This window comes from Dermacentor andersoni, chromosome 9 (assembly GCF_023375885.2).
Source record: "Dermacentor andersoni chromosome 9, qqDerAnde1_hic_scaffold, whole genome shotgun sequence".
NCBI classification, from domain to species: Eukaryota; Metazoa; Arthropoda; class Arachnida; order Ixodida; family Ixodidae; genus Dermacentor; species Dermacentor andersoni.
Genome location: NC_092822.1, coordinates 3,503,393 through 3,514,613, shown reverse-complemented (window position 1 = coordinate 3,514,613; position 11,221 = coordinate 3,503,393). Strand labels below are relative to the sequence as shown.

The 11,221-nt window shown below is 45.4% G+C and overlaps 1 long non-coding RNA gene across 1 annotated transcript in view; it reads right to left on the bottom strand.

Moving 5' to 3' along the window:
- Positions 1-1,739: 1,739 nt before the first annotated feature.
- LOC129383736 (uncharacterized) overlaps positions 1,740-11,221 on the bottom strand; it is a 43,538-nt gene continuing 34,056 nt past the window's right edge. Inside the window, exon 4 of the long non-coding RNA XR_011890241.1 lies at positions 1,740-1,757. This is a non-coding gene — a long non-coding RNA (uncharacterized lncRNA). The remainder of the gene's footprint in view (positions 1,758-11,221) is intronic.

Genomic DNA, 11,221 nt, shown 5'->3' with positions numbered 1-11,221 from the left:
TGCATTTTCGTCCATCTACCGAAGTGCATTAAATCCTCAAACTCAAGTGGACGATTGCCAGCTTCTTGCACAGACATCTGAAAGCTTCTGCCAGCGAGATTCTTCATCACTGTGAGTTGTCAAGAGAAAAAGTACGAGAGCACTTGGTAGTTGTTGATGTACACTGGCTGTGTGTTGTGCCAAATCTCACTTCTGTAGTTATTACAGATGATCGTACTGTGCCAGTTAGCTGATGGAACAGTAAGCCTTTGAAAGACTGTCCCTGGATCAACCAACTTGAGGATTACACTCGACCACCACATTTTCAAGTGCAATTTCCGATTCTGCTCGTCATCATCCTTTATGAATCGCAGCATGTTATATTGACATGGCTGCCACTCAATTCGCTTACCACCCACGGGGACACAACATCGCTGCATCTATGGTGTGTTCATCGCTGTTGTTATCACATATCAGTTGCTATTCTTGTGTAAAGAGCAGCAACTGCTATCCTTTTGTGGTGTTCTGCCGAAGTGGTTTTCGATTTGGACTCAAAGATATAAGGCATCTTATATCTTATAGCTGTCTGTATAGGCCGATTGTTCTTGCTCCTGTCCCTGTTCTTGACAACGCCAAGGTGCTTTCTGCCGTTCTTGGGACTGTTAAACGAATTAAGCCTGAGCAGGACGAAGTCCTAAATGACCTGTGTAGCTAAGAACATTAGCAGGCTTCTATGGACATCAAATTAAAACCGCTGTTGGCAGGAGTTCGGTCTCTTGAGGTTAAAATGATGTTGATGAAGAATACTCGCAATAGGTCCAACGCGAAGTCACCGGAATCCACAAACCGTTTTTCCAAGCAGCTGAGGAGTAGTGAAGCGCACTGTGATGACACTCACCACTCATAAAAATGTGCAAAAAGTCCAAGTCAGTGATTCATTTTAAAGGTGTCATTGAATCCCATCTGCTGGCTTCCAGACAGAAATAGATTACCGTATTATTGCACAGGTATAATACTGAAGAATCATGTGGTCTAAATTAAATATACATATATCTTCTGTGTATTGTTGTTTATCTGAGCTTATCTTATTCCTTTCTGTGCAGTGCATCCACTATGAACTGGATACATTCTCATACAATATTCAGTGTCACTTTACAGCATGGGTGTTAGTGCCATGTCAGGCTGTGCTTTCTGCCTTTAGCCTTGCCTTTCCTGAAGAAATGAAATTTAGGCTAGTTGGTAAAGATCCATCGCGGTGTAATAGGTGGCAAGCAGAACAAACATGACAGATCGACCATGTGTCAAAGTAACTTTTATGATTCTGGCACCAAAGACTGGCCAGGTCAGTGAGCTATAATATGACATTTATATCCATGCACACATGTTCACCTCACACTCACCGGTAGTCACACTCACTCTCTCTTACAGAAAATACCATTCACCGACAGTCACTCATGCTCGTACATAACTCAATCACATTCATACTCGCAACCACTTACAATTACTGGCATTCGCTCGAGTTTGTACTTACGTACGGCCTGGACCCTTAGCTAAAGCTGAAGTGCCACACTAACTTTCAGTTAATAATCTTGTCATTAACAGTTCACCATGTGGAAACATGACCATGTAGCTAGTTTATTTTCAGAACATCCAATACACCTAGAGACTTCATGCTGTCACGTCAGTTCCTGCTTTCATTCTGTGATGTGAACCCGCTGCTGGCCGAGCACAGGTGACACTTGCGATTGTTTTTCTTCTTGCACATACACATCCAAATCCTAGAAAAGAATTAGAAAATGAGACACAGCCTTTTCCAAAAGTAGTGCTCCTTCTTGTTGCTCTACTGTTAGGAATGCTTTCATGGTAGCACTGTGAAATCAAAGTGTCATGCTGTTCTTTTTAGAACAGGTGTTTGAAGTAGTATGTGAAGAAACAAAAATTATTGCTCTGAATATCCAGTGTTATATTGCAATAAGCACACATTATAGCCATTCAGAAAAGGTATCTTGTCCATTAAAATTTTCCTGCTTAACATTCTTAAATGATTTTAATGTAATGTAAATAATATTATCATACACTCTCACACCTCAATACATATAACAAAGTTGCATCCGATATGAAAATACCTTCAATACCCATTGTAAGCATATATTCATTACATGCTGATATTGCCAATATACCTTTTAGATTTACTTCATTATACCCAAAATGTCATTATATCCATGTTAATTATATTGAGGTTCGATTGTGTTGAGATACGGACACAACCTTAATGTTAGTTGTTGCTGTGTAGCCTTGTATACAGATGGCATGGGCATAATTTTCACTTAATGCTAATTATAGTTAAACCTAGATATAACAAAGTAGATAAAATCTACTTTGTTATATCTACAGAAGAATGGGCTGGGGTGCGTTTGGCAGGCATTCTCAGATCATGAACAGCAGGTTGCCATTATCCCTCAAGAGAAACGTTTATAACAGCTGTGTCTTACCAGTATTCACGTACGGGGCAGAAACCCGGAGGCTTACGAAAAGGGTTCTACTTAAATTAAAGACGACGCAACGAGCTATGGAAAGAAGAATGATAGGTGTAACGTTAAGGGATAAGAAAAGAGCAAATTGGGTGAGGGAACAAACGCGAGTTAATGATATCTTAGTTGAAATCAAGAAAAAGAAATGGGCATGGGCAGGACACGTAATGGATTCCAAGGGAAGGGAAGCATAGCAGAGGGCGGCAGAAAGTTAGGTGGGCGGATGAGATTAAGAAGCTTGCAGGGACAACATGGCCACAATTAGCACATGACCGGGGTTGTTGGAGAAGTATGGGAGAGGCCTTTGCCCTGCAGTGGGCGTAACCAGGCTGATGATGATGATGAGATAAAATCTGCAATTTGCTTCGTTATATCGAAATTTCGTATTGAAATTCGACCTTTTATGCAAATAAGTACAGTTGCCAATCAATTTTTCTTGCATGGAAAGGGGCCACAGAATGTTCCAAATTATCGGGAAATAAAAAAATGCGAATTTGAATCAGAAAACAATTCACTTTGATGAATTTGGGAGTCGGTGACGAATGATACGGTTTCATGCCACATTGGCGATATCTTCACATTGGTGCTGAACTTAAACTTACAGCGCAAACATATAAGACGAACTACAAAAAGAAGATACGACACACACACACGGTGTGTGTCATATCTTCCTCTTGTGGTCCGTCGTAGGTGTTTATGCTGTAAGTTTAAGTTCAGAATTATGTACCAACTAGGCCCAAATGAAGTTTTACTAAAATTCACATAGGTGGTATGAATTAAGTGAAGCCAGCCACGCTTTCGCGTGCACTCTGCCCCCGCAGCTGACAGTGTCGCCTGCACGGGGACAACACTATCAGGAAAAGCGCCGGCAGCGGGGAGCGAATGCTTCATCTGCCTCTCGCTCTAACGAGTCACCGAAACTCAAGATTACGCAACCTCCAATACTACACGCACAGGAAGACAGCTTACATGATGCCACGCCATCTTGGCACGCCCACTCTTTCCACACGCGGCAGATTACACCTAAAGCGGCATGCGCGGCTGCTTGTGCGCTCAGCCGCGCTTACAGCTATGCACAACCACGGCCAAGACGGGCGCCAGAAATAGCGAGCACGACAACTTATCGCCAACCCTTCGCCCCGAGAGCGATTTTGTGCGCGACAGCGATGAGCGATGGCTTCGAGTGATGGATCGGGCTGTTGCTTGAACAGATCGCTCAGTTATGCAAATCTAGAATTCATCGCTCATCGCCTGGAAGTGCTATGAGCGACTAGCCAACATTGTGAAGCCAGAACTGGATGTACGTTACTCAAATACTACTGACTGTCGCACGGAACGAGTAAACGATTGAATCTTTATATGTGCAAGAACAGGAACCTACTGCAAGACCTTCAGAAATATTTTATGCTGCTCTTTACAGTAAAATGCATCAACTTCAATTAATAAAGCACGCGTCACGCTAGTTTCGACGCATATTTGCTGCCCTCATACTGGCAACACCAGGGAAATATCACTCCATATGGTCGCTCACATGGGGTACGATTTGTAGGCAACGAGCGAATGCGACAGCCATCTTCATCGCATCGCTTGTCGCTGTCGTGTGCAAGATTGCTTGCATGGGGTTTATACTTTTACTGTGAGCCTTGCTCCCCTCCCCGTCTTTCCCTCTGCTCGTGAGGGAAGGCGGCACTCGTGAAGCTGCCATCTTTTTTGTCTTACCCTCGTACACTTTCACTCGCACCTAAAGCCTTAAGGCTAAACCCCATGAGAGCAGTTTTGTGTGCGATGGTGACGAGCGACAAAACAGGCTGTCGCTTGAACAGATCGCTCTGTCCTGTCGCTCGATTGCTCGGTTACGTTGGCTAGAAGTTGTTAGGTGACGCCAACGGGCGGTGAGCGCCGCTCCTCTGATTCATGTCTTGCATAGGTGGCGCTGCTCTCCGTAGCACGATGCGCGGAGCGTCTGACACGTTGGGTTAGGCTGGCCATGGGCACCTTTTAGCAATTTCTCTGTGATTTATGTTACAAAGAAGTCCTATTTCCTCAATACAATGCGCAATAAATGCTGTTTTGGCGACCTGGGTATGGTTGCTGAGGTTCGTGACTGTTTCTGCTGTGCTCCTTCATTAGTTGGAGCTGGCCATCGTGAGCTCGGACTTCGTATGAGAATCACGAGTTTTCTCCCTATTGAGTGCGGTGCGATAATCAATCACTCTCAAAAGCTGAAACTGCATGTAGAACTTTATTCCCTATAGGCCTTTATGTCATCACTTGCGCTTTTAAGTTATTGGCACATCCTCCAACTAATGAAGGAGCACAGCAGAAACAGTCACCAACCTCAGCAACCAAATGCAGGTTGCCAAAACAATTATTGCACGTTGTATTCAGGAAATAGGACTTCTTTTCAACACAAATCACAGATAAATTGGACATAACTGAAACTTAATGTCAGGTATAAAAAAAATTGTTTGTAGCAAGGTTCTCAAGGCACAAATCAGAGCACTCAACGCTGTTTTAGCATCTTCATTCGCTCCCGCGCTTTGTCCCGTTTCGAGAACGTCATGTGCCAGCCATGCTGTCATTGGCTGCAGCCAAATGATGGTGCGGTTGTCGGATGCGTCGGACGATGAAAACCTACCTGCTTTGTCGTACGCCGGGCGTCTGATTTGACGCTTCGGCATGGCAAAACACCTCGATTCCGGCTGCCGCTCTGGCGCGTTGGATGCCAAATCAGACACCGAATCGAGCCGTCTGTCTCCCGCTATTATTGTCTCGGCATTCCTTTGAAGCGGATGAAAAATTTCGTTATATTGAAATTGCATACACACTTCGTTATATTGAGGTTCTAAATTCATGGTGTTCCATGGAGATGGGTGCTGACATATGGGGCAGAGACTTGGAGACTGACAAAGAAGCTTGAGAACAAGTTAAGGACCATGCACAGAGCGATGGAACAAAGAATGCTAGGCATAACGTTACGAGACAGAAAGAGAGCGATTTGGATCAGAGAGCAAACGGGTATAGGCGATATTCTAATTGACATTAAGAGAAAAAATGGAGCTGGGCAAGCCATGTAATGCGCAGCTTAGATAACCGTTTGACCATTAGGATTGGCATCATTCTCTTGGTACCCATTCTGGGTACCAAGAGAATGGAGGCGCAGTCGAGGACAGCAGAAGACTAGGTGGGGCGATGAAATTAGGAAATTTGCGGGCGCTAGTTGGAATCGGTTGGCGCAGCACAGGGGCAATTGGAGATCACAGGGAGAGGCCTTCGTCCTGCAGTGGACATAAAACAGGCTGATGATGACGGATAAGAAGGTATGAAAAGTTAAATACTTCATTATATCGAGAATGTTGTGATACTTAAAGTTCGTTATATCGAGTTTTAACTGCACTTACTTTGATTTTGGGGGGAATGTACTCTACTATGTATTCAATACCATGACTGTACTATGTGTTAGTTCCAGCAGTGCTGAATTTCACAACATTAGCAGGCTACATACGGACACCTACAAAACTCCCAAGCTCTCCTACAACTAGCTTGTTATTTAAGAAATGCTTTAAATTTCTTGCTTTGTGAGGCTGAGGTAATGGGCCCATATTTTTGACAGTGTCTCAGTGTCACCTTTGCTATGCCTAGTGCCTAGAAAACGCTAGCTTTCAGATCAAAGTACTGTACTCGATATTTTACATTGCGCGGCAGATTCCAGTAAAAGTGAATTACAAAAGGGTGATCAACAGTAAGCATGTGGAGAACTGCGGTTTGCCAGAACTTGTTCCTGGGCTAGTTGGTGCTTAAGCTTGCTAAACATGTCGTTTCTGGCACAAAATATGGAAAATGAAAGAAGGGGGGACACGTGGCACTCCTCTTACCTGCCCCCCTTTTCTCATGTTCCGTACTTTGCACCAAAAACAAAATGTTTGGCTTGCCAACCTGGAAGTTACCTTAATTGCAAAATAATTGTTGCAGAAAGAACAGCGCTTCAAGGCAGGACTCAAAGGAGGAACAACACACACTGCACTGTGTGTGCATGGTTCCTCCTTTGTGTCCCGTCTTGAAGCGCTGTTCTTTCTGTGATAATGAACCAACCAGCCTGTCAGTCAATCCTAACAAAGAATTGTTGCATTGAGGGGCACGCATATATGTGCTTTGCAGTTAACCTGTGGGTTAAAATGTGGACGTGACACGCAATTTGGTCAGTTAACAACACTTAGTGAGAAAGCTAGGATTTCAACAATTGGCCAAGGCACCAGTGCAGTTTTACATAACAAATTGCAGGCCTTTGCATACCACAGATTGACAGCAGTGTCACAGATGTTTTAATAAATCCGAGCTAATGCATCTGTTATCTATGTGAAGAGGAGAAAACAAAAATCCTAACTGAATGTGTTGAGCTTGTAGTGGCCAAGAGGCACACCAACAGAAGGGACAAAATAAATCTACGAGCCCTCCTGCAAGTAACTGCCACTGTGGAAATCAAAACCTCAGATGACGAATAGCAGACGTAGCTTTGGGGTAAAGAAAAGCCACATTATAAATAACCCTTAAAGGTAAATCTTAGCTTCAGGCTAGCTCATTTATAACAATTCCTGTTTTGGTTTGAAATATCAATCATGTCTACTGCTCATCAATGGCTTTACACTTCTAAGACGAGCCACATGACTTCAAAATGATTATGCGTAGCAGACTTCAATCCATGATGGTCATAATAGTGCTTTAAAAATGGCATTTTCCACTGACAGGGACAGCGTATACAAGAATCAACAATGAAAATGCATCATTCCAGAGGCATCTTCATCCATCAACAGTGGTAGTACTACTGAATTAACCTGATTCTGATTGGTCTGGCTAGAATAAGTCAGCATCAGTAACAGTGAAAATGAGAACAGCAATCCTCCAGATGCGTGGACTTGATTGATTCATACAATATCTTACGTGCGCCTCCTGGGCACAAGGCAGTTGTACTTTACGCACCTAACGTTAATTCAGGCAGAGCTATTCGAAGGCTCTATGAGCTGTGCAGTGTAAGATAGCTGTAGTGAAAGTCACCTACAAGAATCTGAAAATACAAACCCCAGCCACACAAAGCAGCAGCCAAGAGCCAAAGTTCATTATTGCAGTAATTTTATATAGATTATAACATGGTCAAAGCATGCGCTATTCTGTTAGCAACTAGTATGGAACTGACACTTATCTAAACCGAACCAGTCGTTTAGGGAGGTGTAGAAACAGCAACAGGGTCACTTCTTTATTTCTGTATTTATTTTGTGTACGTTAATATGGCACAGTGCAATACCAAGCTTTTCATTGTTTTTGTCACCATGCTCCAAGCGGCTCCTTCGACAAACATTGTGGGCTCACTCTACGTCTCCACACGCGGTCTCGGTAAATCGCCCCACAAGGGGGCTTCACGACATGGCGTGCAGCGAAAGGCCCGGCTGGTTATAGCCATCCTTGCCAAACTTGACAACCTGGCCGCTTCATTCCACCGTGCACAATAAGTTTTCCCTAGACATACATGTGTCGTAATCGTCACATTACTTGTAGACATGTACTAGCAGTGCATCATCCACTGTAGTTCAAATCTGCGAGTGTGTAACAATTACTTGAGATCACATTCTATGTTTGCTTATTTTTCTTATAATTTCTTATGCTAAATATTATAAGTGCAGTACCCTATTAAGAACGGCCAGCTGCAGTGCAAGTTTGCCAGCCATTTACGCCAGCGGTGGCAATCTCATCTTGGAACACCGCCGCCAACCTCTAGCCACGGTGTGACGAAGTCGACTTTGTGTCGGGAACAATGCATGCATCCTCCACTCTCCGTCGCTTCAGCTAGGATGCGTTCGACGAAGCAGGCTTTGTGCGCAACACAACAACGTGGACCTGATCTGCTACGGGTGGGGGAGTTGCCACGGGAAAGTCGACGAAGGCTCCTTCCCATGCGCTTTTCGAGACGCCAGACAATGGACTGCGGTGGAGGCCCCTGTGCGAGGTCCGCTCTGGAATTTAGAGGCGACGGCTGTTCTGCAAAGGTTGTCGGCCCTCGAGATAGCACTGAAACCTGTGCGACACTGAAACCTGTGCAACACGTGTATGTGAGCCCGCCTCCTCCAAATGGGCGGGTCATCTACAATGACGTCGAACTATGACGTCGAGTGGAGTGCATATAAGCAGCGATTGTCAGCTGCTAGAGTGTGCTCGTTGTCGTGCTAGAAATGTACTCGTGAGCTGCGTGCTCATTGTTGTGCTAGAAATGTACTCGTGAGCTGGGTGCTCGTTGTCGTGCTAGAAATGTACTCGTGAGCTGCGTGCTCGTTGTCGTGCTAGAAATGTACTCGTGAGCTGCGTGCTCGTTGTCGTGCTAGAAATGTACTCGTGAGCTGCGTGCTCGTTGTCGTGCTAGAAATGTACTCGTGAGCTGCGTGCTCGTTGTCGTGCTAGAAATGTACTCGTGAGCTGCGTGCTCGTTGTCGTGCTAGAAACGTACTCGTGAGCTGCATGCTCGTTGTCGTGCTACAAATGTACTCGTGAGCTGCGTGCTCGTTGTCGTGCTAGAAATGTACTCGTGAGCTGTGTGCTCGTTGTCGTGCTAGAAATGTACTCGTGAGCTGCGTGCTCGTTGTCGTGCTAGAAATGTACTCATGAGCTGTGTGCTCGTAAGCTGTTTGCTGTATGCTCGTCTTGCGGGCTCCATTTGGGAGTCACGCTAGACTGTCGATGTATCTCATGTTAAAACTGTAAATAACATGTAAATAAATCCCGCTCGCCTAGTCCTGTCGCCCCAAGCTCCTTCCTACAGATACGACTGCCAAATCTTACATCTGAATGGCAGCGGTGAGATCGGCCTACAGCTCGTAGATCGTCCGACAACTCTAACAAATGGTGGCAGCGGCGAGATCGTCTGACGAATCTAATAACCCTGTCTGCACTGCCAATGGGTGACAGGGGCTCGGTCAAGCTGTCATTAGGCATCTTTTTCCCAGTCACGTTTTTTTTCATTGTATGTTTTCTGTATTGGTAAAAATAAAGTCATTGATGGATAAGTATGGAGCTCTCTATCTCTCAGGAACATGAGGCATCCAGGACAGTTAATGCATTTATTGCCTAAAACACTACGCCATAAAATACAACACTGCACTTATGTCATAAGAAGCCAAAAAACATTGACACCAAGGACAACACAGCAGAAATTACTTGTGCTAAATAAATGAATAAAGAAACAATAAATTAATGGAAATAAAAGTGGATGAAAAAACAACTTGCTGCAGGTGAGAGACGATCCCACAACCTTCACATTTCGCATGTGATGCTCTACCAATTGAGCTACCGCGGCGCCGTTTCCCCATTCACTTTCTTGGGTATTTATGTTTCCCTGTAGAAACCTGGGAGTGTTAGCCAGCGCCACCACTCACAGACCTTGGCGGGGGACGTGGAACGTCCTTTCTGCCGCAGGCGTCATGAGAACATGATCTTTTGGGGTGAAGGCAACCGGTCAATAAACCCATGCATGCTACCTGAAGGCGTCAATGTTGCCGGATTCGAGACACTGCACTTACATGCACGGAGCAGACTCGGTGTCCGCTGCCCCGATGGCGGAGGAAGGCAGACGCCGCATTGTGTCAAACAATGGTTCACACATGCGGGCTGAGATATGTTCGCAGACACTGCCTTGCGCTTTCCACCACCGACTCTGGTCAGCGACGGTTCAGACACAAAATGTGACGCACCAAGCACCTGCAGCTACCGCAAGGGCAGAACGCAGAGCCGCTCTGCAAGTCACACTGACACAAGCTGGCAAAGCACGTGAATGCCCCAAGGCTGGAGCGTTGAGGACACAAAAAGATGGTTGCTCTTGTATCGTGCCGCTTGTACCTCATGGCCGTCGTTCATCCTTTCCGGTGCTCGACTCACCATGCACCGCGACCACGCTAGCCCAGTCAAAGCCTCTCCCCTGTGTCACAACACAATCAGACGGCCGTGTTGCATGGCACCTTCAGATGCGGCCATAGCACTCAGGAAGACTAAAGCCCCTCATTACATGTTTCGCCGACCAGGTTAAGTAGCGCCAATCTACCCTCCTCCTCTGCGCTCCTCCCTCACTCACCCTGTCAACTTCCAGCATCAAGCAGAACTTATGTAGTATTAGCTTCTGGTTTTAAGTGGAAGTGACATCACAGCTACATAGAGGCACGAGCATACCACAAGCAAAAATTTGTGGATGAGAAATCCTGGAAGCAGAATAACTGTAAATGGAAATCTTGGAAGCGAAAACTGCGGAAGCAGAACTGGTTTGAGTGACTAATCAGGGAAGAGCGGCACACGACAAAGGTTATCGCTACTTAGCAAAATCAGCGGTGGCACGTGGATGAAGGGGCCTTAGGAAAAACAGCAAAGGGCCAAGGGACGGGAGGTGCTTCGCACTGGAGAATGAGCCTGGAGGCACAGCAACGACTGTGTCCGTCAGACCGAAAGAACTCCCACAATGTGAAAGTTTGGTTCATGCTGAAAAGCATGAGCTGGCAGTGTGTGCCATGCCACCTCTCACTGGAACTGTGGAGAAGCCTGCCACATGCACCCAGAGCACAGTGGGACACATCCAATGTACATCCTTTGCAAACCCTAGCGGATTCTGTATACACAGTCTTGTGTATACGTAACTGTCATAAAATTTCAGAGATAAGTTGAAATAATTGACGGTATGAATT